Genomic DNA, 27,011 nt, shown 5'->3' on the forward strand with positions numbered 1-27,011 from the left:
ACTTTTGTAGGGTTTCTATGCATTTATGTTCACACCTGCTGTATCTAAGAGGGCTTTCTCAATACAGTCTTTCTAAAGTATGTTGTGGAATTTCAGTTTTTTGCTAAGTAAAAAATTGTATTATGACTATAATTTGCATCTCTTTTACCAGGTACAAATTTGAACAACTTTTTTGTATGAATATACTTTTATGTAAACTATCTTTTTAGATATTATTTCAATTAATAGGTTCTTGTATATATGAAGTAAATTAGTCTTGTAGCTACAGAACAATTTTCAGAAAATTGTCATTTTCTTTTGACTTTCCTTATAATATTTTGTGTCATCTTGAAGATTTTGATTTTGATTTAGTTTATCATATTGAACCACAAGAGACCCTGAGCAATCTTGAGCAGGAAAAACAGAGCTGGAGGCATCACATTCCTGATTTCAAAATATATTTCAAAGTTACAGTAATCAAAACAGCATGGTACTGGCATAAAAACAGATATATAGATAAATGAAACACAATAGACCACAAATAAATCCACACATTTATACTCTACTAATCTTCAACAAGTTACAAAGAACACACAATGGGGTAGGATAGTCTCTTCAGTAAATAGTGTTGGGAAACCTGGATATCCACATACAAGTCAATGAAATTGGACCTTGATCTCACACTCATACAAAAATCATCTCAAATGAATTAAAGACTTAAATACAAGAAATGAAACTGTAAAGCCACTAGAAAAAAATCATAGGGAAAGAGTATCTTGACCTTGGTTTGGGCAATGATGTTTTTAGACATGAGCCCAAAAGTAAGGCACAAAACCAAAAATAGACAAGTTGGGATTGAATCAAACTAAAAAGCTCCTACATAGCAAAGGAAGCAATTAACATAGTGAAGAGACAACCTATGGAATGGAAGAAAATATTTTCAAACATTTGCTAAGGAGTTAATATTGAAAATGTAAGGAATGTAAACACCTCAATAACAAAACACAAACAAACAAAAAACAAAACAAAACAAAAACAACAAAAATAACTTAATTTTTTTAATGGTCAAAGGACCTAATAGACACTTCTTCACAGAAGACTAACAAGTAGCCAATAAGTAAGTGAAAAGGTGCTTAACATCATTACTTAGCAGAGAAATGCAAATAAAAACCACAGTGACATATCACTTTACACATGTTGGAATTGCTGTTATCAAAAAGACAAAAAAAAAAAAAAAAGCAATAAATGTTGGCAAGGATGTGGAAAAGAAACTCTTACATACTCTTGGTAAGAATGTAATTTAGTACATCCATATGGAATATAGTATGAAAGCACCTCAGAAAATTAAAAAATAGAGCTACCATGTGAACCAGCAATCTCACTTGGGTATATCCAATGGAAACAATATCAGCATCTCAAAAAGATGTCTGCATTCCAATATTCATTGCTGCATTTTTCACAATAGCCAAGATTGTGAAACAACACAAGCGTCCACTGACAGATGAATAGATAAAGAAAATGTATGTATGTATGTCATGGTATACTATTCGGCGATGAAAAGTAAAGAAATCCTGCCATTTGTGACAACATGGATGAACCTGGAGGATATATGCTAGGTGAAATAAGTCAGACACAGAAAGACAAATACTACATAATCCTACTTATATGTGGAATCGAAAAAGCAGAGTGGAATGGTGATTGTCAAGGGTTGGCAGTTGGAGAATATGGGGCGTTGTTGATCAAAGTGTACAGATTTTCAGTTATATAGAATGAATGGTTCTGGAGATCTAAGGTAAGCATGGTGACTATAGATAAGAATATTGTACATGTGGCACTAATATTTGCTAAGAAAGTAGATCTTGTGATCTCAGTACACACATACAAAGTAACAATGTGAGATGATGGATATGTTAATTAGGTTCATTGTGCTAATCATTTCACGATGTATGCATATATCAAAACATCACATTTTACATCTTAAATTTTATAAAAAATGTTAGTTGTTAATTATACCTAGATAAACCTGGGAAAAGGAAAAGTGAAATGAAGAATGTGGAATTTGATTAAATTCTTTTTAATCTTTTCACATGATATATTTTGTCCAGTGAACTCTTAATAAGATAATGGATTTTAGATTTAAGTCATCCTTTTTATTTCAGTCTCGTCAGATTTTGATTTCATTGTTTTAATTGCTTTGTAAAAGAATTTGAATATTTTTCTTCTTATTCTATTGCTTTCAGATCCTTCTTAATGTTTTGCCTACAGTAGCATGCAGTTTGTGTCCCAAAGGTCACTGTGAAGCTTTGAGAGATTAAGGTGTACTGGAACTTCAACACCTTACACATAAAATTCCATTATGTACTTGTCCCTATTGTTCAGCTGTGTTGGGGCTGATATAAATTTGATATTTTATTCTTTGTAGGTGCTACTCCATTTTTTTGGAAAGTGTTAGAAATCTTCCTTTCTTCGATATTCTTTTGATTTTATTTCCTGATATTTTTGCCTTTAATTCTGATAAGTTGTCACTAAGTTTTTAGAAATTATTTCTCCATTTTAAAATTTAGCATTACCAGACATCTATTATGTATATGCTAAATTTTCTTTTGAATTTTTAAATCTTTTTTTTTTTTTTGTCATTCCTGATGACTTTTGAGAGTTCCTTTATTAGATCTTCCAGGAAACAATTTTGTTATCCTAATGTATGTGTGTGTGTGTGTGTGCATACACATGTGTATATATACATATATATATACTCACACACATATATATGTAGTTACATATCTTGTCTATTAAATTCTTTTTGAACCTGTATTTCTACTTTGCCAGCTCTGAGTTACTGATATCTTCATTTATCTCTTTCAGTGCATTTTTAAATGCTTATTTAACAAAAATTAAACTATCTGGTCTAATATTTGTGCCTCATCTAACATAGATTGTTCATTCTCTACTCCTTCTACTTCTCTTCTGCCTCTGCCCGTCAATATCTGGTTATTCTTGTGTGCGAGCTCATTTACCCTAGGAACGTCTGCTGTCTTTGCTGGTATGTAATAAATAAGAGGAAAAGTAGTGCATGCCAGTGAAGTCTGAGCTTGACTCTCCCCATGCATTATACTCGTGAGAGGGGCAGCTCTCCCCCTTAGAAACTTCTCTTAAATTTGCCCCAGTTACTGATATTTTGCAGGAACTTTGCTCCCTTTGTTGTATTTTTCATTTTGGTTAATAGATAAAATGTCCACTTAAAAAGTCAACAGTCTACGGCCACGCCACCCTGAACGCGCCTGATCTCGTTTGATCTCGGAAGCTAAGCAGGATCGGGCCTGGTTAGTACTTAGACAAGAGACTACTTAAGGATACCAGGTGCTGTAAGCGTTAAAACAAAACAAAACAAAAATCGGCAGCATTCCCACAATCAGGAGTAACTTTCAGAAAAAAAGTTTTGTTCATTTTTGTTTCTGTGGCTTCAACACTTTCATGTACATGACAGGTGCTCAACAAGTGTTTCGTCGAATGAATAAGTGAGTGATCTGTAAGTTCAACTCGATTGCAATAAAATTTCCAGTATGATTTTTTAAGAGGAATTTTTTAAAGTCATTCTAATATTTATGTGGAATTATAAAGGCTAATCATAGCCATGGCCACATTGAAAACAAAAAGCAAAGGAGAAATTATCTTGCTAAATTCTAAAATAAATTAGAAAGTCTTATAAACAGCATAGTCAGTGATTGTGTGGTATCAGAAATATAGTTATTGGACTAGAGATCAAAAACAGGGCACCCAGAGACAATTTCATGAGTATCCTTTATATACTCATTAACTTTTGGATTTCTCTTTCTATTAAGTATATTTTTAGAAATTTGTTCATTTTTCTAAGGGATTTTGTTCCATTTTCCCCCCTAATTTGCAGGAGTTCATCAGTATTTTATAAATAAGTTTCTTGTCAGTTTTAAACATGGAAAACATCTTTCAGTCTGTCACTTTCTTGTTAAGTATGTCAAGATGGTATACTAAGAGTAACTCCAGGAGACCAGAGAGAATGCTGCAATTTTCAAGACAAAAATTTTACTTGAAAATGTAGGGAAGGACACGACTAGAATAAAATACATCTAATTATAGAGCTGAAGGCAAAAATGTTGATGAATTTTAGGGTGAATCTTGAGACTTCAAAGACATTTTGTGCAGTGGGAAGTCCTCCAAGGCTATATCACTAGACCTTATTAAGGTGTGCTGTCACTCTCCCTTACCTAGAGGGCATACCTGAGGAGGACAGTTAGGAATCTGAGAATAAAGTCTTAAATCCTTCGCCTGGCACATCAGGCCTTTTCAGGTCCGCCTAGCTCTCTCTGTCATCTGCTTCTGTTCACTCACACAACCTTATGCATCAGCCATACGAGGTGACTATTAAGTTATTAAAATAAATTCTTGCTTTCAGATTCACTGAAATATATAGTTTTCCAGATTGCTTTTTCTTACTTTGTAGTGGGGCTGATGGTGAATTGCTTCTTGTCATACCTGGAACCACTACTCAAACTGATTTTTAACTCTGTGTTTCACTGAAAACTATGTGCATATGTGTGGGCATGACTATGTGCATGACCGTGTGCATGTGCGCGCGTGTGTGTGTGTGCACGCGCGCTTGTGTGTGTTCTCTTCTGTCATGGGTTGAATTGATGCTTCCCCAAATTCATATATTGAAGTCCTAATTCCTAGTACTTTTTTAGGTTGACCTCAAATGTGGCCTTCGTTGGAAATAGGTTGGGAGCAGATGTAATTAGTTAAGACGAGCTTATTAGGGTGGGTGCTGTGCTAATTCTTTATGACCAGTGTCTTTATAAAAAGGGAAAATTTGGGCTCAGAGATACACATAGAGAGAGCACTGTGTGAAGAGACTCAGGGAGAAGATGGCCATCAAAAAGCCAAGGGGAGAGTTCTGGAACAGGTCTTTTTTTCAGTCCTCGGAGGAACCAACCCTGCTGATGCCTCGGTTTCAGACTCTAGTCTCCAGAATTGGAGACAATAAACTTCCATTGTTTAAGCCATCCAGTTTGTGGTAAATATTATGACAGCCTTAGTAAAATATTATGCTTCCATTCCTCACATTTGCAACTAGCTTCTTTTGAGAGCCATTTTGATAAAGACATAGAGGTTCGAGGCTTATTTGATTGTTTTTACTTTATTTTAAAATGACATATCTTGAATATAGTTACATGGTATATCACAGTCAATAGAAAATCAGAGATCACATTTAGATGTGGGTGCTAGGGATGCATTTAGTCTTGTTTACCAGCTAATTAACCATTTTTCTACAGAACAGCCTCACCAAATAATTAAAATTTAAGTCTCATAAAAACTGACTATTCTAGATTACTAGATGTCATGGACTTGCTGGGTCACTTGTGGTAGAAGCTATTCATTTTAAAGCCATATGCTAAGAGTCCCCTTGTAATCATTCTCTGATGGACCCAAAATGAACCAACGTGAGACAGAGTAACTCATAGTGATGAAAAATTGTGGAGCGGATGTGACCCATAGTTCATTCATTCATTCATTCAGTAAGCAGATTGTATCAGGTACCATGTGATGATTCAGGGATATAAAGATAAAGTGGAAGAGCTATGGGAACAGAGAGAAGAAGCACCTCTGTGTAGAGGAAGTGGGATAGAAGGAAAGGGGGGTTTTGTGTTGAGTAGACAGGGAGAGAGGTTGGGGAGGACTTCTTTCCAAGCAGAACAAACAGTACATTTAAATGAATACAGGCTTGGGAATCCGATATGTCGAAGACTAGTGCCAAGTTGAGGGATATATTTAAAAAAATATGTTTAAAAAGATATGTTTAAAAAAATAGCAGGAGATGGTGCTGGAGAGGTTGAATGGTACCGGATTGGGTGGGGTTTTCAATGCCATGCTAAAGACTTTTCATTTTGCTTTTCAACGTCAGTGCCATTTCAAAAAAACCAAAAAACAAAAAACAACTGTGATAGTGACACAAGTAGTCCCTGGTGGACGCAGGAGGAGGCTTGCTGTAGGAGGGCCCTTGTGTTTTCTTCTTGACCTTTCTCTAGAGTTGAGGAGCCTCCTAGTCTTTTTTACACCTAATACCGTCTAGGTTATCTTGAACTCTTGAGGAGTAGGTCATTCCTTTATTCCACACGTTAATTGAGATTTTAGGATGAGCAGAATAGCGTCCCCCTGCTTTAGTGTAGAAAAAGGGTGGTGAACTAAGAGTGATTTAGATACTTTGTCTTTTCAAAGTCACATTTGAGGGGAAGGCGCTAAGCATGCCTTGAGAAATAAGGAAGGACTGCTCAGTGCCTAAGAGAGGGACTGGATAACAAAAATTAAAAGGAAAGGAGAAGGAGAAGTATTTCCAAGGAAGGAGTCAGGCCAAGCTTTACTTGGCTTCAAAGAGATATAAGAGTGAGCTCTCCAGAAGGAATTTCCTTTCAGATAAGAGGCATGACACTGTATATATATATATTCTTATCTTTCTTTTTTCTTTTTTTCTTTTTTGGCACTATCCTGAGTCTTTTGCCCTAGATATGTAATTTTCTTAATAGCCTTTGAGGTAGGGCTCTTTATTTTACTGTTGGGGAAACTAAGACAATAGATCTTTCCTTAAATTAGCAATAAATAGATGAACTTGGCTCTATTTATTGGGTTTATGCTATTAATCATTAGAGTATACTCTCCCCATTTGTCTTGTAGAAAATATGTCAGTTCCGAAGACCAGTTACAACTCTCCCTGTTGCAATGTCATTAAACCATGTAGCCCAAACCCAATGTCCGAGGCAAGTTTTAATACCTGTACCTTGAAGCCATAGGGCAAATGTGCATAATTCACATCTTTCAGCTGTAAGCTATTCCCTGGATTAATATCCTATTTTCACAGGTAGCAACAAAATAAAGTATTTTTGCTCTAGAAACAGAATGGAAACCCTGTGTGCTTCAGGCCATGATGTTAAATGTCCTTTTCTGAGTTCTCCATTATTATGCATCATGTCGATCTCAAGATCTTGGGGCCACGCCCAGGCCACAAAATGTCAAGTTGGTGCAGAATTTGAGATTGCATAGTGAAGACTGCAAAATGCTTGCTTGCCTAGTCCTAGGCCAATTACTTAATTTGCTGGGCCCAGGTCTAAACAAAAAATGAGAAGGCCCCTACTCGAAAAGCAGGAAAAAAATGCCATTACAAGCACTAAAATAAAAAGTGTTTTCTTTTCTTTGGTGGTCTCTCTGTCTCTTTACTTGTCATAGTGTCTTTTATTTACTATTCAATGTATTCTAAGTATGGAAAATTAAGTTTTAAATAATTAATATGAATTTTACCATTCATCTCCTTATTGTACAGTGCCAGTTTTAAATACAAACATGAAAGCATTCAGTCATGTGTGGTATCACCAAAATTACACAATTCATATTTCTCAGGGCATACAGATATTTTCATGAGAGGAAACAGATCCACAGATCCACAAAAGTAACTCACCTGTTTTTATTTCACTTCTTGACTCATGATCATCTACCAACATTGTCTACCATTAGCTTGTTGAGTAAGAAAGACTAAAAGATAAGAAAGGATGTGATAGATTTCCTTGGTCATTGTTTCTCTTAGAACATCATTATCTTCTTTCTCAGTTTGAAGAAAATTCTTGTTCTACCTTTAGAACAGAAAACATAGCTCTTGGGGCTATCAGTACTTCTGCTTACTTCATTGTAGATATAACATGCTCATCTTATACTTGCTTTGAGTTTGGCTGAACTCCCATGCATCCTGAGTTCACTGGTATTATGTGCTCATGGGTCATCCCCAATGTTATAGGCAAATAGGATGTCAAGGATCAGGGCAGATGTGCATACTTTCATATTGCATTTATCTCCTTTCCATGTTTCATTGCCCCATTTGACTTCATTTACAACATACAAGTTCAAAGATAAATTGTTAGGAGTTTCAACACCATGACAGTGGAGCATTGAACGAAACACAAGGCATTTTGAATGTGGACCCCTGTGAAGCCGCACAGATTGCACACCCATGAAACTAGCCCTGCCTGGACCACTTTAAGAATTCCTACTTTGAGCATCACTCAGTGATAATGGATGAGAAAGGAGGAACAGTGTGGTGACCAAAGGCTCAGGGATGAAAACCCTAGAGCCACTAACAAACTATTTCATGAGCTCCTTCACTGAGGTGAATGCTGCTTTGACATTTTAATTCTGGTGAGGGGGTAGGCAATGACAGGTGCAGTTAATTCCTCTGTAATGGCATTCAGGAGCCAGTGTTCTGATTCTAGCTTTGCCATAGTTGAGCATGACATAACTTCTCTGAGTGCCAATATTCTCATCTGTAAAATGGGAATAATGCTGACTACCTCACAGGGCTGCTGGGAGAAGTAAATAATGGATGGCATATGCATATAATAGAGGGTAATAAAGGTAATGTTTTATTCCCACTTTGGAGAGTTGTTGGTTCTATAAGAACACTAAGTCAGCAGAATGCCCTGTTCTGAAGAAAATCTGGAAGGAAGGTTGAAGGTTTCTGCCACTTGGCTCCACAGCTTCGATTCCGAGGATAGCAGCAGGCTTACTGTTCAGGGAGCTTCTGTCTCTTGATATTCATGGCATTTTATAATCTCAGTGAATTATTAAAATTACTGAAATTGTATTTTTGGTAATCATCAATTATTTAATTATGGAAACACCCATGTGGGAAAAAATGAACAGTTGTGAGGGTAAATTATACCTTTGGACTTCTGTTACAAACTATGGCTAAAGTTGACTAGAACATATGTATACGTGTACACCTGTTGTTTTGCTTTCTGCAAATGAATGTTCTCCATTTTTTGCATGCAAATATGTTCACTTCTCACTTCCTGGAAGACCAAGAAAACCGGCAAATGTTGGTCTGCTGCTTAGATCCCCTGGCCCCCTCCACCAAACTGGTGCACTGTTTATTTGTGCTTAGTTTTCTTTTTATTCTGTAAACCTGCAATTGTCGCAATCCCTGATGCATGACTCTATGGGTCTCTAAGAACATGTTTCTGGCTGGGGAAATGAGTGCATGGTCTGTTTTATACTTGATATCTCACAGAAGTCAATACAACTTGCCAAAGATGGGGAGGGAGACCAAGGAGGAAGGAATTGGAGAGAGACCTGAAAGGCCCTCAGCTTTTGAGGAAGCACTAGACAAGCTGAATGCTTTATCAGAGCCTCAGGGTGGAGGCTAAGAAAGGAATTCCACCCTTGGAATGCTTCAAAGCCCCTGGCTTGGCCTGGGGTTATGTTAATGAGCGCTGAGACCTGAGATTGCTCTTGATCCACCTTTCCTTCCCTACCTCTTCTCCTTCTAAGACAGGGAGCTGGTTTGGAACCATGCTCCATGTCTGCCTGGACAGTAATATATCTTAAACCCCTAGCCATTTTTCACTCCTAGGCTTAGGAAAATATAACTGAATATTTTTAAAGAGTGTAGTAATTCCTAGAGCAATGTAATGTTTTTCTCCTCTCTAACTCCAAACTCCCTCCTTGGAGTTTGTCATTCCTGACACCGAATGAAAATATGGGAAGTTTCCATAATTCCTCTAGTTTTCCCACAGTAGTAGATTAAAAAAAATAAAATAAAATAACACTGGGTCACAGCTGATCACAAGATGAGTAATTAAAATGTATCTTCTAGAGTCATAAAAATTTCTTTTTTTAGTTCCAAGTTTACACATCTCCCTTCCCGCAGTTGGGGACCTGCAGTGGTGGCTGGTGCTGTTTTTTCTCTCATGTCTTTTACTTCTCATCTGGTTCATTTCTCTACGGATGAGGCATTTGAGGGCAAAGGTTGTAATGACAGCAATGGACCCAGGTCATCTGACTTCCCAGTGTTTTTCAGGTTGCACTGGCTGTCCTCTGTCATAATAGTTTGTCAAAGCTCTGTACTGAGGTGAAAAGGATATTATGCCCTGCAGTGACGGTTTGCATGGAGGCTTTAGAAGATGGAACAGTTTCTTGCATGGGTTTTCATCTGTGCAGGTGGCCTTCCCAAGTGAGTGGGCAGGAGTTCCTCTCTGGCGAGGTACAGGTCTGTTCGGACCCATTAGGGTGCTGGTCTTTCTTTCCTTCAAACAGCACCAGTTTCTCTAAAATTTAGCCGTTGACATGCCATTAACAGAGCAGAACATGTTGATATCCAGCTGTTGCTTTCATTACCAATTTGTTTTAATTGGTCTCACACTGTTTTCCCCTCACTTCTTTGTACTGTGTTGGTTTAACTCTGTCTGTAGCAGCCTGGCTTAAGCTGTAAACCTTTTATGAGGGGAACTTGCTGATGTGTGGAAAGTCACAGGCAGCTGGCTGGGCCCTGCTGGCAAGTCTGGAACTTTCCAGGCCAGACCTTAACCATTCAATAATTCTGTTTCTCTTTCAGTGTTTCCTTTTTGAAACTGTAATTCACAAAAATTTAGAGAAGGATTATTTCTCCGAGTAAACCTCTAACAAAATTTATTCTTAATGTACACGTAACATTGTTAAACTGAGAATTAGGATGAGGTTTAGAACGAAGGATGTTTGGTGATATTGCTGTTGGAAAAAATTTTTAGTGATCATCAGTAGGACATTTTTCTCTAGTCTGTCACTAATTAACAACTGAGCGGTAGCCCAGTGCAGACAATGTCCTTGGAGAAGGAACGAAGTCCAGATGGTGAGCTATGATCCAGAAATTCGGGCATCAGTCAAGAATGCAGGGTGATTACAAGGTGACTAAAAGGGAGATGCCAGTTGGAGTTTGCACAGGGCCATCTTGGTTGTAGCTGCAGGTGGTAACTGCTTACTTGGTGTAGTGAGTAGTTGAGATAACGATTTGCTTTACCTACAAAAACCATAAGGTAGAACTTATTCATAACCCATAGCTTAGCTTTAATTCTCATTTATGTTCAACCTGTGCTTTTATACAGGGAAAAAAAGAACACACACAGGCACACACACACACACACACACGCACACACTCACACACACAAATGGCGAGCAAGATTCCTATAGGAACCACTTATTTACTTGTATGTTTAACTAGTAGTTGTTGAGCAACTACCGTCTTATGAGTACTGTTATAACTATTTGAGGATCATGTAGAAATGAGGCCATTACCCTCAAGGAATTTACAATTCATTTAAAGAGATAAACCATTATGAATAATTTTAGTATAGAATAAAATGTGGCTAGGGCCACAAAGGTAAAAGAAAAAAAGGTATCACAAGAATAAGAGATTTCTTCTGGAGGATTTATTTAAAACATCAACAGCAATTCTCGCAATAAAAGAAAATAGGTTTTATTCTGTTAGGTGCAAATTACCTCAGCTGCCTATTGTACTCACATTCACTAAGTAAATACCCCATTCCAAATTGGCAAAAGCAGCAGTACTTATTTTTTTTTAAGAAAATTGACATGAAAATTATGTGATTATTTTGATACTTAAGGTATAAAAAGATTGGATCCTCATAGAAAACCCAATTTATTTATTTTGCCTTGAAAAGTCAAGATTGGACAAGGAGGTAAGTAGTTATTTGATTAGAAACTTGACTCTTGAGTTATAAAAGGAATGCCTCCCTGGAAGATGTGTGTGTGGGGGTGGGGGAGGGTAAGTGAGACTATCAAGTTGTTCCTTTGATTATCACTGAGCACCTCCAATGTGAAGGCTCTACGTTAGGCATGGCAGCCATTCAAACCTGGAGATCTGTGAGTTCGGTGTGTGTGCAGTGCACAGGTATGTGAACAGAGACACAAAAAGTTGGGAAAGTGAAGTGCTGGTTGGGTAGTAAGTTGCTGGGACCAAGGAAAGATATGAGGTTGGAGGCAGAGCCAGATTTCACAGAATTTGTAATTTGGCCCTGGCCTTTGCCAGTCGTTATTGCACATTTCACTCCTGAAAATAGATCTATGCATCATATTTGGCGTGCTGACACAGGTAGGTAGGTAGTCAGGGTTCTTCATAGGTTATAACATTAATTGTACTATGCATTGCAAGTGTGTGAATCAGTATAACATATTTGAGACTTAAGATTTATGTTTTTTAATGGTGGCCTTTTATAGAAAACCTACATGTGGACAATGAATCTTGGAATCTGACAATGGTATAGTTAAAAGCTTCATAGAAATCCTAGTTATTGAAATACACATGTAAGAAACTTTAGGTTTTAACATGCTGGGTTTTTTTTTTTTAACTATTTTAGCTTCGATGATACTCTATAGCTTTCTTTTCTAAATTAGTTCTGTTTAACTGGCATTTTCTACATTTTTAATCAACAGTAGGTATGAGAATTTTGTACTAGGTAACAAATAAAGGATTTTTTATATAACTCAGTGATACTGGAATTATAAAAGAAGTCAAAGTGAATTTTGCTGTGGTTCAAATATTTAAATTAAAAATTTTTAAATAATGAAATAGGAAAAGCATAAAATTTCTTTCCTCTTTTTTCAAAAGTATCTTAACAACGCCTGATGTAAAGAATAAGAACTCATGATTTTTGCACCTGATGTCAATGAATTCCACCATTCGAAATGATGTAGGGAACAGATTACACAGGAAATTCTGAGCTAAAAGTTATAAAGGTAAGAAGATATAGGTCCCGCAGTCTTCCCGTTGTCCTCCTGAACATGGGACCAGCAAACTGCTGAACATGTAATGTGGATTAGTGTGGCCAGTTCCCAAAACCACCCTCAGGTTCACCGGTTTGCTATAAGAACTCACAAAAGCAGTTATACTCACAGTTAAAGTTTATTATGTGAAAGGATCTAGATTAAAATTAGCAAAGGGAAAGTGTGCATGAGGCAAAGTTTAGAAGAGACCAAGCATGGACTTCCAGTCATCCTTCCCCAGGGAGTTGTATAAACAATGTTTAATTTTTCCAGCAACGTGTGACAATATATATGGAGTACTGTCAACCAGAAAAGCTCACTCAACTCTTTGTATCCAGTTTTATTGAGGGTTCATCATGTAGCCATGGAAAATCCACGTGACTGACCTTAGTTACTCAGTTTCTAATCCCTCCAGAGGTCAAGTTGAGTTGGTACCACATGACCCAACCATAAATCACATTGCTAGCATAGACTACCTGGTGTAGTCCAAGGCTCTTAGATAAGGAGAGATATTCTTACAGGCAGGGCATTTCAAGGGCTTAGCGGTTACCTTCCAGAAGTCAGTCAAAGGCCAGACTTTTCTTTGGGATATGCATGGTTTAAGCTTCTCAGACCCACAGAGTCAACTCTTTACTGCAGTTGCATTCCAGAGTAAGGAAGGGCTTATTGCATCTTCTTATATGACATGAAAACAATTTTGTCGATGAGAAGAGTATCAAATTATTGGGCACTGAACATTTTGGGTTAGATGTTAACTGTGTACAGGGGCTGTCAGGCAAGTCAGCTGCACAGCACATAGGGATCTTTGGGGGCCTTGGAAAGCTGAGTTTGGGTGCAGTTTCCTCCTGCTGGGAGAGGGAAGCACTCTTCATCTCAGGTGGCCACAGTCTAGACAACCAAGAATGAGTACTGGTGGTGACCTTCCAAAAATGAATTCCTTATATAGAAATTGATATCCTCAAATTTTTGGACAGTAAACAGCATTTGGCTGATTTGGGCAAATTAAAATGTTTTGTCTGAAGTCAAATCTATACTGTCTAAAAGGAATAGTAAAGTTAATATCTGCAGAAAAAAACTACAGTTGGCTTAATTGCTTATCTTTATTTTTAGAAGACAGTGAAGAAACAGTTCCTTCATTCCTTCCTTTTTTGTGTGCCTGCTTTCACCAATGCACGGCAGTTATGGAGTGCACCAATACGTATTTTATAATGGAATTAACTATGACAACATAGGCAGTACTAGCACAAACTGTGGAACTCTTTCTCTGCTCGTATTACAGGGTACACATCCCTACGGAAGTATTCTTTCTTTTGTGATTTGTTCTCCTACATACCTCTTCAAACACCCTGCACAAAAAATAAGCAATTTTTAACTCAAGATTTATGGACAAAAAGACAGAAAGGGAAAGGATGTGACTTGAATTTACACATTTTGCATTTATCAAAATCTGAAAACCTTTGTTATATTGTAAATTATGAAAGTATGAGGTAACGTTTAGCTGAAATCATCAAAATTATAAACTCTTAAATTAGTTGGAAAACTCATCAGTACTATAAAACTAATTTCTTTATAGTGCAATAGATTGATTAATCTGCTGAGTGATTATTCATAAGTTTACCCACATGTCCTTGGGTAACAAGAACAATGTGACCAAAACCAAAGCAATGTGACACATTTTGAAGTTGCTGAGCTGAGTATTAGATGTGTGAAAACCTTCAAAAACCACGATTGAATACTAGTAGCCCCTTGGTACACAGACTTTTTTTTCCAGGCAGGATAAATGTGACCTTAGTTTTAAATAAAAGTCATCCTAATTAAAAAGAATTTGCTAACGATAATAAAATCCTGGACGAGTCTTAGGGCATGATATTCCCTAAGGAGCTGAGCCAAATTCAGTGTATGCTGCCAAATATTTTTGAGGTTGAATTGCTCTGGGGCTCATTATCAATGGGTTTCCATCAGTCCTTTTTGAATCAAGGATTTCCTTTGTTGGCTTTAGATTGTCTTTGTATTCTCTTGACACTCATAACAAAAGCTGCTTCATTTAGAAATGCTGTTTGCTAGAAAAATCCAACATCAGATGAGTCATTCTGTCCATTACCCCACCTCTGTTCACTGCTGTGCACTGTGCTCTCGCCAGTAAGATTTTCCTCTATCTGCGTTGGGCTAGATTCCCACTTGAAAAGTACATATTTGTTTTTCTTCTCAGCAGTTCCTGTCTTTCTCTCTTTGTACCCGCTTCCTTCTCGGGTTTTCCCATAATCATCCTTTCCAATCTCTTATTTAGGACTTTTAAACCATCAAGGTGAAAAGCAAGAACAATGAGTTTCAGACTGAAAACCTTAGATTTATTATCACTAAATTCCTTCTCAGGAATTTTCCAAACCACTTAGGTATAACAATTGCTCATTTTTATTACTCAGTTGTGCCATCTACTTTTTCAATAACCACACTTCAGATATATACATGTGCTATATATTTTTATATCTTTTACTTCTATTATGTCAATTACTGAAAGGTCATTCAAATTTTCAGCTTAACCAACCTATCAAAACAGCATATAATACCAGAAGTTTGTTCTAAATAGAGAGATTTGTTCTTTTACTTTTTAAACAGAGGCAAAGGATTAACTATAGTAGCCATTTGGGGTTTTCTTTAATTATAGGAGTGAAGAACATATGTATATGATAAACTCTGAGTAGTAAGAGTCGCACATTTGTAAGGTTAAAATAGATAGGTTGGAAAACATCTATGATGCTTTATTATTGAATGTGTCCAATAATAATCGTGTTAGCTTGTTATATATTAAATCCAGAGGACTGCTGTAAATTATGGACTTGAAACAGTTTTGCTAAAAAATCAAATATAAGAAAGCTGTGTTACCTTCTTAATTGATTTAAAAATTGATTAAAAAAATATTCTGAATTATCTGGGCAGCTATAGTCTATAGCATAAGAAAACACATGGGTAGATAAGTGTGGATAGCTCTGGAGCAAGGCTACCAGTGTTCAAATATCTGTGCTCTCACTAGCCATCTCTGATTTTTTTGGTTAATTATTCAGCTTCTTTAAGGCTATTTTCTATCAGTAAAAATGGAGATGATAATTACACTTATTTCAAAGAGTTCTTAAGAAAATGTCCATGCGAAGTGTTTAACACATTGCCTAAGCACATACTAAGGACTTGAAAAATACAGTTATTTCTCCTTGTAAGCAAATCAGAAATAATTTGTAGCACAACTTGCCACAATTGAATTGATTCAGGACTTTGGGGAAACATTTTGTAAGTCATCATTCATCAGAGCAGATACATGAGGGTAATTCTTTAAGATGTTTCTACTTCTCAAAAGTTATCTAGTAAGAAATTCTTTAGAGATAGTTAAGCTGGTAAAATCCATCCCAAACACTTTTATTTTGAGATGTTCGTTGAGATTTTTATGTTAAAATGAAGCAGAACTTGAAAACCAATTACTGGCTCAAAAAGCTTTCATCTAGAAAAAAATGCTGCAATATTGACCTTTTTTTATCGGTACAAGCATCCCTCGGTCTCTTTTGACAGTTGATTTGTCTAGTATATCTAATGTGTGGACTTCCTCAGAGATTGTTTCTGTTCATTTATTTTTTTCATTGAGTGGATCATACTTGCCTGTTTCTTTGTATGCTTCGTGAGTTTTTTGCTGAAACCTAGACAATTGAATGTTATGATACGGAAAATTTGGAAATAAGATTCCTCTTCCTTGGGGTTTGCTGTTCTCGATTGTTGATGGTTGCAATCATCTGTTTAATTTCTATTTCAAACTATTTTTGCAATGACTATGTTTCTTGTCATGTGTGTTCAGTGAGGTCTCTTCGTTCAGTTGTATTCAAGAAGTCTTTTGACAAAGATTCTCTAGAACATAAAACAAAAACGACAACAAAAAAGTAAACAAACACCAATCCTAGTCTTTACAGACTGGCCCTCAACTTTGGCACTTCTTTAACCCTAGCCAGGTCATTAACAATTTCTCCCTAGCCTTCACTTCATGCTTGCAGCAAGCCTAGAGACCAGCCAAAGATGAAAGCTTACAGTCGTATGTGTTTTATGAGCACTCATCTCCCTGCGCGTGAGTGAGCATGGCTTCCTAAATTCCTGAGTATACATGGTGGTTTTGAGAGTGCCAATTTCCCAAAGAAACTGTCCCTACTTCCTCTCTCAGGTTTGAAGATATTTATTACATGTCTTGACCATAACCTTTTATCCCAGGTGGCTATGGATTTTCCATTTATCTTAAAATATTTTCAAGGAATACCTGCCTTTTTCTCCCTTGGTGATCTAAGTTAGTTAAAACTCAGGTGAGTGTTTTGCATCAGTCCGTTAGGTAGCCCCCACGTAGGTTGTAACAGAGAAACACAATAATCTCAATTAAGTGCTGCTCTGTTTCCTTCGGAACAAGGTACCAGGGTCCCACATGGAGAATGCAGGCTGCCATCTTCAGTACTGTCGTGTAGCCAGGGAGGGAGCGAGGCAAGAGCAAATAAAAATACCAGAGAACTTTCCTGCTGTTTTCAACTTATTTTTTTCTTAAATCAGCATTTTTCTTGGTTACTACAAACTTTTTCCTATTTTCCAGAGTTCTGACGAAGTTGGTTCTGACAGTTTCTGCTTGTTTTTGTTTCTGTGGAGCAGTAGGAGTTTGTAATTGCCTCTTCTGCCATTTTGCTGATGTCAGTCATTCCGCTGTCTCTTTTGAAGGTGATTGACTTAACATCTGGACAAGAGTTTAAGTATGTTTTACATATTTTTTCAAAAGCTAACATTATTCAGTTTAGCACATAATGTAGACTTGTCCTAATGTATTTATAATATACTTAAAGTTATGATCTTACTAGATCTATCAGTTATTACAACCTTGCTCAATAAAACAGCATTGGAAAAAGGCAGTGTATTAGATGTGCTCATCATTCATTTATGTAGTAAAAGCGTATTGAGGGCCTAATACACTCCAGGCATTATAGTGAGAGGGCCTGAGTGTTTAAAGTTGAATGTAACATGGTCCCTCATCCTGAGCTACTTGGACATTCAAACAAGTAATGAAAATAAAATTTGGTGAATACTATGAAAAAGGTATGTATAAATTACTAAAGGAAACTAGAGAAGTCAGAGAATAATCCGTGATAAGAATAGTAGTTTTAAAGAAGTAGAGATATTTATTCTGAAACTTAGAAGGCGAGTTGGGGTTTAGTAGGCATTTATGATGGAATGTGGCATTTCAGATGGGATGAAGAGCATGTAAAAAGACTTAAACATTTCGAGCCCAGCCTGTGACAAGACCAGAGAGCAGTTTTGTTGGGCTGGAAGTATGGACTTGTGGGAGAAGATGAAGGAAAGAAGGTTAGAAAGTTAGGTTGTGGCCAGATTATGAAAGGCACTGTGTTCTGTGCTAAGGATTTTAGACTTGATCCTGCAGACAGAGAATGATATAGTCAGACTTGCCAAATTAAGAGTCCCATTTCTTCCTCTGTAAACTCAAAACACTCGTTTTTGTTTTAGTCAACGAGAACTAAGAAGCTTTCCTGTGAAAGACATTTCTATGTAGAGCGAGAGATGCAGGAATGAATAGGATGTCAATTCTGGTTACAATGAGCTTACAACCTGTGAGGCACTACTACTGTTCCTTGTCTGTATTACCTGTATTTGCCATTCTCCTCCAATGGCTAATCCTGTTTTTGGTGATTTCCTTCTTAACAAATGACTTTATTCCCTACTTTAAAGAGATAGAGACTAGATGGCATGAGCCACCTCTAATTTCCTTCCTTTCACCTCAGATTTTCCAGTTACTATATTTTTATTACACCTCCTTTTCTTTACACAGATTCTTAGCAAAAGCTTCTCTCCTTCCAAACATAATTTTTCTTCTTCATATCCGGAATCATATCTAAATCCTTTGAGATCTTCATTGATGATTTTCTCTCTTGCTTACATTTCACTGAAGTTTCTCTTCTTTCTTTATCTGCTAAAATCCTTAGATGTCTTCATTTTCTCATTACCAGACTCATTTATTTGGATCCCTGGAAACAGAAGCTCGCCTATTCCAACTATTTTACTAAAATCATACTCTTTTTAAAGACACCAGCGAGATCTTAGTTGCTCAGCTAGGAACCTTAGCTCCACCCCAGTGTTAACCTTATCAGCAATTGAAGTCTCACCTCCTTTGGTTTCCTTAGCCCTCTGCTGGGATTGTGCTGAATTGTCTTCTCTGTGTTCTGTGTTCAGTTGCAGTGGCCTTTCCTGTTCTTCAAGGATGCCATGCTTGTTTCTGCCTCAGGGCCTTTGTCCTTGCCATTCCTTCTGCCTAGAATACTCTGCCCCATATTTTCACCTGGCTGATTTCTTCTTGGCATACAAGTCTCTGCTCAATATCAACCACCAGTGCTTGGCTCCCACGGAGTGTTCAGAAGACTGGCCTGCCTCTTCCTCATCTTCTGGCAAGGCGGGAGGCAAGGGGACAGCCCAGGGCTGTCCTGAGGAGCACAGGCAGGGAGGCCTTCCAGGTCGCCCTCCCCAGGGCACACATTCAATTTGCTGAGCCCCAGTCTTCACCACTTGTTTCTGTCCAGAAAGAGGCTTCATTTTGGGCTTTGTTTGTTTTTGTTATAGGAGCCCCAGGAAGGGCTACAATACTTTTTAAATAAAAGGCAACAGGTCATCAAACAAACAAACAAAAACTAACTAACTAACTAACTAACTAACTAACTAACTAACTAAATATAATAAAAACATATTCACAAGTGCAAGGAACACTCAGTAATTTGGTTTAAAAAGAAAAACACCTCCCATAAGAGAGCCAAGTTTTCAACACCCTCCCCTCCTCAAACCCTGATTTTTCTAGAAAGTTGCCTACTGCTTACAACCCCAGGACACACATCAACCAGATTCAGGATTCAAAAGACCCAACCTACTTATACAAAAAAAAATTAGAACTCACTCCCCATGATTTTCTGTATAGGCCTCAATGTGGACACTGAGGAAGGAAGGGCAAGCTGGGGAGCCTGAGGCCAAACTAAACCCCTCATAGTTGTCAAGGGCCTGGGTCAGCCGCGTTCTCAGGATCTCTTTGCTGCTATACTTGGGGAGATCAAGGAGGTTGTAGCAAGTGTGGGCCACGGGCAAGTATTGTTCCTTTAACACTCTAGGTGGCATTCCTCCTCTTTGACTTCTTGTATTATCTTCATGCCACTCTGTTTACGTGGCTTTGTAGCACTAACCACTGCCTTAATTTCTTTGTTTTGTCTTTTTTGTTTTCCCCTCCTCATTTGTACATAAGATACCTGAGAATGGGGATATCTTCCATCTTAGTCTCTTTCTCTTTTATTTGGCCTCCTTTCCTTTATTCTTTCTTCATTTTTCATAGTAAAGATATATGATATGTTTTTATTAAAAAATTATTTAGAATATTTCCTTCTAAACAAATACTGAGGGTATTATAAACAAGGCAGCCAAACTATGCAAATGTACAGCCTGACCTTGGTTCCTTTCTAATTTGTCTTTCTATTTTCTTCCTCAGGGGATGTTATCATGTTTTGGGTTAATGCTCAAATCTAAATCTCTCCTCTTGACCTCTCTCTATTTATAATTTCTTTAACCTCACTTAGTTAGATAGTTACTTCTAAATGGCCCATTCAGTACTAATTATTCTGTATACTTATATTGTGTCAGACACTAGTGCTACAAAGATTAACAATATAGTTTTTAAAATAATGAGATTCATAGTTTGATAGTTTAATAGCTTATAGTTTGATGAGGGCAAATAGATATGTAAAAATTAAATTTACTAGAAAAAGTACTATATTTATGGGTTGTAGAGATTAAACTGGAAGCAGGAAACAAAAGACTGTGCTATTATTTGTAACAAAGAATACCATCCGCTGATAGCATGTCATGTTCAACTTCATTAATAAGACCAAGTCCTTTCAATCAAGCCTACAAATATAAATGGAAAGACTTTCTATTCCACTAGTTAATATAGGTTCCACTAGGCACAACATCCCATCGAGTTAGAGAATTATTATAATGCAGTAGTTAAATTATAGTCTCTTAGACTAAGCTACCTAGTTTCAAATCCTGGCATATGCCATCTGTTGAACTAATGTTTGGTTTTGCCTAAATTTCCTCAACTGTAAAATGAGGGTAATAATAATAATACCTACCTCAATGAGTTGTGAGAATCCAAAGAGTTAATATAAAGAGCTAAACACTGTATTTAGCATATTGGGAGCACTCAATAAATGTAAATGCTTCACAATTTATTCTGCACTACCAGCCATATATCCTTGAATTCCACAAACCAGAAAGCAACATATACAGAGTTTTAGAAACATATATTTATATATTTTTCCATTTTTGATAATTTTGCTTTTTCTCCAGTGAGATTTGCCCTTCTAGTTGGTTTGTTTTTCAACACTATTACATTTTCCATGCTTCAGAGTCCCTGACACCCGTGAGAGACTTTTCATCCAAGATCATTTCATGGATAAAGGCCTGCCATGTTTTCCTAGATAGCCATGGGCGAAAGGCTGTGATCTTTTTGCCAGAGAATGCTGCTTCACCTCCTAATTACATCTTTCCTTTGAATGTGCTGTCTATTCTATTGGATTTTTATTTCAACACTTACTTGTTATGTAAATTCGTCCATGTCACACATCTGCTTGTCTCTATTTTTTTCTTTATTTTTGTTTATGAGCCACTTAAAGTTTTTGTTATTTTTAAGAGGCAGCTGAAAACTTGTTTTTGTTTCAAAACTGATATTTCAAGAGTACTTCAGTAAAGCTTACCACAATCTTTAAGGTCAAGAACAAGAACAACAACAATAAAATGCACAAAATAATCAGAGCTTCTACTTAGCTCATACTGTGCAGATTCCTCTGTAAATTTTTGTTAGTTTGAAAGATATTATGTTAGGAGGTGAATTCTGAAGGTGACTGCTTTAAAGAAATCCTCTTTAACAGTTACATCTCACTCTCTTCTGAGTATAAGAGTTGTTTGATGAATCTGGTAATAACAACACTACATATTTTTATAACACTAAAACAGACATTCGGCTGCATTCAAGACATTATCTCATTTGATCCTCACAAGCCAGCAGGGTGAGGATTATTACCTTCGCCAGCTGCTCCTATTTTCTTTGAATAACTTCAATAGAGAAACCAGTTTTCCTTCAGTGGGCACATTCACACTGACACAGACACTCCTACAAATCTCCTTTTCCTTATCTGCAGCCATCATTCAGCTTTCCCTGACTTTCCCAGCCAGTTCTGCTCGATTAGCATGGCTCTTAAGGGTCCAGTATTTTCAGTACTGTCTATATTTTGAAACAGAATTGTATGATGGGACATGCCCAGGCCGTGGTAATTTTTAAAAATTTTTTGGGTGGTTTTAACGAGCAGCAAGGTTTGAGAACAACTTCTGTAGATACTTAGAGCTGTGGTCTCCAGAGATGGAAACGAATTTCTCTGATGAATACAGATACAAAAATCCCCCAAATACTAGCAAATTGAATACAATGATACCTTAAAAAGCAATGCATCACAATCAAGTGGGGTTCATTCCAAGGGCGCAAGGATGTTTCAACATATGCAAATCGATCAATGTGATACACCACACTAACAAAATAGATAAAAATTATATGGTCATATCAATAGATTTAGAAAAAAGCATTTGACAAGATACGACATCCATTTATTATTAAAGCACTCAGTAAAATGGGTAGAAGGAAAGTAATATACTCAACATAATAAAGGTCGTATTGATAAACTCTTAGCTAATATCATACTCAATAGTGAAAAACTGAAAGCTTTTCCTTTAAGATCAGGAAAAAGGAAAATGCCCACTCTCACCACTGTTATTTAACATAGTATTAAAAGTTCTATCCAGAGCAATCAGGCAGTTGCAACAAAAAGAATAAAATACCTGGAAATAAACTTAACAAAGAATGTGAAGGATGTATACACTGGAAACTATAAGCCATTATTAAAGTAATATGTAGATTTAATGCAATCTCATCAAAATCCCAATGGTATTTTTTAAAGAAATTGAACAAAAAAACCATCAGATTGAATGAAACCAAAACAGACCCTGAATAGCCATTATTACTCTCAGTAATTTTTCACTTAACATAAATAATTCCATATTTCTGTTTATTCAAATACCACTAAACTAAATTTTATTTATGTATTTTATAATCAATGTGTTTTCATATGTATTATTTCTCAATAAGACTCTATTTTAGGCATATGATTACATCTCCTTTTGTAGGAATCAAGGGCCAGAGAGGTAAGGTTTCTGGCTGAAGATTATAAAGTTTGTCATGTGAAGGACCTATATAATGAAAACTATAAGACTCTGTTAAAAGAAATAGAAGAAGATATAAAGAAATGGAAAGATATTTTGTGTTCTTAGATTGAAAGAATCAACATAGTTCAAATGACCATATTACCTAAAGCATTATACAGATTTAATGCAATCCCCATCAAAATCCTATTGGTATTTTTTAAGGAAATTGAACAAAAATCATCAGATTTGTATGGAAGGACAAAACACCCCAAATTTCCAAAGCCATCCTGAGAAAAAAGAACAAGGTTGGAGGCATCACTCTGCCCAACTTCAAATTATACTACAAAGTGACAGTAATCAAAATGGCATGGTTTTGGCAGCAAAACAGACACATGGACCAGTGGAACAGAATGGAGAGTCCAGAAGTAAACCCATATTTATATGGGCAAATAATTTTTGACAAAAAAGCCAAAACATACAATGGAGAAAGGAAAGCTTCTTCAATAAATGGTGCTGGGTAAACTGGAAAGCCATCTACAAAAGAATGAAACTAGACTGTTGTCTATCACCACACACCAAAATTTAACTCGAAATGAATTAAGGACCTGAATATAAGAACTGAAGCAATAAAATGCATAGAAGAAAACATAGGAATGAAACTCAAGGACCTTGAGCTTAAAGAGGATTTTCTGAATTTGACCTCAAAGGAAAGGGAAGTAAAAGCAAAAATAAATGAATGGGACTCCATCAAACTAAAAAGCCTGTGCTCAGCAAAAAACAACCATCAATAAGGCAAAGAGATAGCCATTTGAATAGGAAAGTATATTTGGCAAACAATGCCTCCAATAGGGCCTAATATCCAAACTATACAAAGAACTCATATGACTCAATAACAACAAAAAAGCAAACGATCCAATCAAAAAATGGGCAGTCCCTGAACAGACAATTCTCCCCAGAGGACATACAAATGGCCAACAAATATTTGAAAAGATGCTCAACATTGCTAGCTATTGGGGAAATGCAAATTAAAACTACAATGAGATATCATCTCACACCTGTTAGAATAGCTATAGTCAACAGGACAAGTAACAACAAATGTTGGAGAGGATGTGGAGAAATAGGAACCCTCATACACTGCTGGTGGGACTGCAAATTGGTACAGCTGCTATGGAAAACACTAAGAATTGATCTACCATATGACCTGGCAATCCCTCTACTGGGGAATATTACTCATCCATAAGAAGAGATGAAATACTGCTATTTATGACAACATGGATGGATCTCGAGATAATCATACTAAGTGAAATAAGCCAGACAGAAAAAGTTGAAAATCACATGATATGGCTTATATGTGGGATATAAACCTAAAAGCAACAAATGAACAGGACAAATAAACAGAGACTCATGGACATTGACAATGGACTAGTGGTTATCAGCGGGTAGGAGGGAGAATGAAGGTAGATGGGGGAAAATAAAATTAAATCATTTCTTCAAATAAAAAATTAATTAATTTAAAAATAAAATTAATTAAAATTTTTTTTAAAAAGAGAAAAAGTTATTAAAAAAAGATTGTGAATAGTGTGGGTGTGTGCACACATATGCGTGTGTGCATGCACATGTGTGTCTATAGTGGAGGCTGAAGAGAAGAGAGTGTGACCTGATTTTTCTGACCTCTAATTTGATGAACTTTCCTTCTCCTTGCTATTCATTGTGTAGTCCATGAGCCTACAGGACTTCCATTATCACCTGGAAGCTTGTTAAAAATGCACAATCCCAGGCTCCACCCCATATCTGGATTTGGATATGACTTAGGAGCTGCATTTTTAACACGGGGCTTTGAAATTCCTGTGGTATACCATGCTCCTTCTTAGAATTTTACCCATATTTTGGGATGTGTTCAAATAAATATATTTCATATAATGATGTCATGAGGGATAATTATTCACCACTTTTGCCTGTAGTTTTCCCCTCCGAAGTTATTTTCCACTCTTTTCACTATGATTTGAGGCATTTCCCCCCTAGCTTTCTTCCTGCCCTGAAAATGAATTTCTGATTGTTTTTGGGCACTTTGAATTTTGCAGATACAAGAGGTACAGAGGACCCGGGGAGAGTTGATGTTGCTTTTTCACTGTCATAATTTTTCTTCTTTTCTGAGCCAGAAGGTGTAACCTAGGAAAATGCCAATCAGACTCCTATTAAAATTTAGATTCTCAGTGGATCTTGCCAAACTCTTGTTATCGTTCACAGCTCATAAGAGGACTTTGGAGATCTCATGCAGTAACATCTTTCCTGATAGGTATTCTCTCTACCAACTTCGCTTGAAAAGATTCCTAGTGATATGCATTTCACTTTACTCAGCTCTTCATGTCTTTCTGCTTCCCCAGTGAGATCTGAAGCTGGAGAAGCTTAAGAAAAGACAGACAGAACTCTTGTGGAGGCTGCAATTCCAAGACAAGTCTTGCTTGTGGCTACTGCAGTCGAAGTAAACAAACAGGTCGTTTTCAGAATCTGAGGCTACACCGAAGTGTTGCAGCAGCCTTAAAAGCAGTCCTGAGAGCTTGTCTCACGATCTGCTGTGCAGTTTCTGCACACACCAACCATTTCAGGATCAAACTGCTTTCCTACCTCTGTATCCATCTCCATCCCAGTATTCTCCCAGACTCGGGGAAATTAATGACTTTGTACTCCTTTAAGGGAAGGAAACAAAGCCCTGGCTATGATCCTAAAGTTATCATGTCTTTCTTTGGAGTAGAAAGCATATGCATGCCAACTGTATGTTTGATATGTAAAGTAAATGAGGTATAGTTAAATTCATGTAACAAACATGCAAATGCATATCACATATTAAAAAATAAAAACAAAATAACATGCAAACTGGTCCTCATTTAAATTCCTTATAGCTTTTTCTGTATAGCTCTCATGGAACATTTAAATTTTGCCTAATGTTACTATACATATTTATTCTCTGATTAATAAGCTGCTTGAAAAGTCTTACACATCTTTGTATCTCCTAAGGACCCTAGCTGAGTGCATTTCCTGTAGCAAAGACCCTCTTTGGAGTCAATGCATATATCACATTAAATAATGGAAGAAAGAAGAAACATGAGTCAGGGCATTTGGGTTCTATTCTCATTTCACACTGAGGAGAAAGACAAACTGGGGAGAATAATATTTATCCCTGTGTCTTTTTTCCTCCTCTGTAAAATGTGGTCATAGAAAGGCAAGACCTTTCAAATTTTTTCGAATACCATAGTTTTAGCATTCTGAGTTGAAGATATATGAGACAGACAAGTAGAAAAGCCCAAATGGAATTTCAGGTGGGATGTCAGAATTAGAGATGTGTTTTGGAGAGTCATTGGCATATGGCTCTTAGTTAAACCATATGAGAGAATATGGCTCTTAGTTAAACCATATCACAGAAAGTATGCAGAGTAAGAAATGGTTTAAGGTAGCACTCCAGTTGACACTCGATGTTAAAATCTTTTCTTTGCAAAAATATAGCATTAAGCCCAAATTCGTTTGTATGGCATATGAGGACCTCTACCATCTGGTGTTTTTCATTCAGCCTTTTTCAGGTTCATGTTTTCCTAGTCCTGATCCAAATATCTTGCTCTGTCAATGTCAGATGATTGACCGTTCCATGCTTTTCTACCCTCGTGTGCTTTCGATTATTTTGTATCTCTCCCTAGCGTGCCTTGCTCGTTTTTTATTTTGTTTTGTTTTTCTTGGCAAATGCCTATTTAGTATTTGAAACAGCACTCAAGAATTTTCTTTACGGGTTATCCTCTTTCTAGTTATTTTGTGTCTCTCGTATTTGTCCAGTAACACATCGCACATGTTAGTCAGATGGTCCACAACTTAGGATAGTTCAACTTACAAGTTTTGATTATAATGGTGTGAGTTCAATATACATTGAGTAGAAATCATACCTTGAGATTTGATCATTTCCTTGGCTAGCAATATTCAATATGATACTCTCTTGAAGCTGGACAGCTCCAAATTAGCCATGTGAACACAAGGGTAAACAAGCGATACTCTACAGTGTGCTATGTTCTAAGGTAGGCTAGGCTAAGTTGTCATGGTAGATTAGGTGTATTAAGTGATTTTTTGACTTA

At 36.7% G+C, this 27,011-nt stretch overlaps 2 pseudogenes; one reads left to right on the forward strand and one right to left on the reverse strand.

Annotated features, from left to right (window-relative positions):
* Nucleotides 1-19,197, reverse strand: part of LOC107505735 — a 43,121-nt pseudogene extending 23,924 nt beyond the window's left edge.
* Nucleotides 3,230-3,348, forward strand: LOC118606316 (annotated as a pseudogene).
* Nucleotides 19,198-27,011: the final 7,814 nt, after the last annotated feature.

This window comes from Rousettus aegyptiacus, unplaced genomic scaffold, assembly GCF_014176215.1.
Source record: "Rousettus aegyptiacus isolate mRouAeg1 unplaced genomic scaffold, mRouAeg1.p scaffold_m13_p_7, whole genome shotgun sequence".
Classification (NCBI taxonomy): domain Eukaryota; kingdom Metazoa; phylum Chordata; class Mammalia; order Chiroptera; family Pteropodidae; genus Rousettus; species Rousettus aegyptiacus.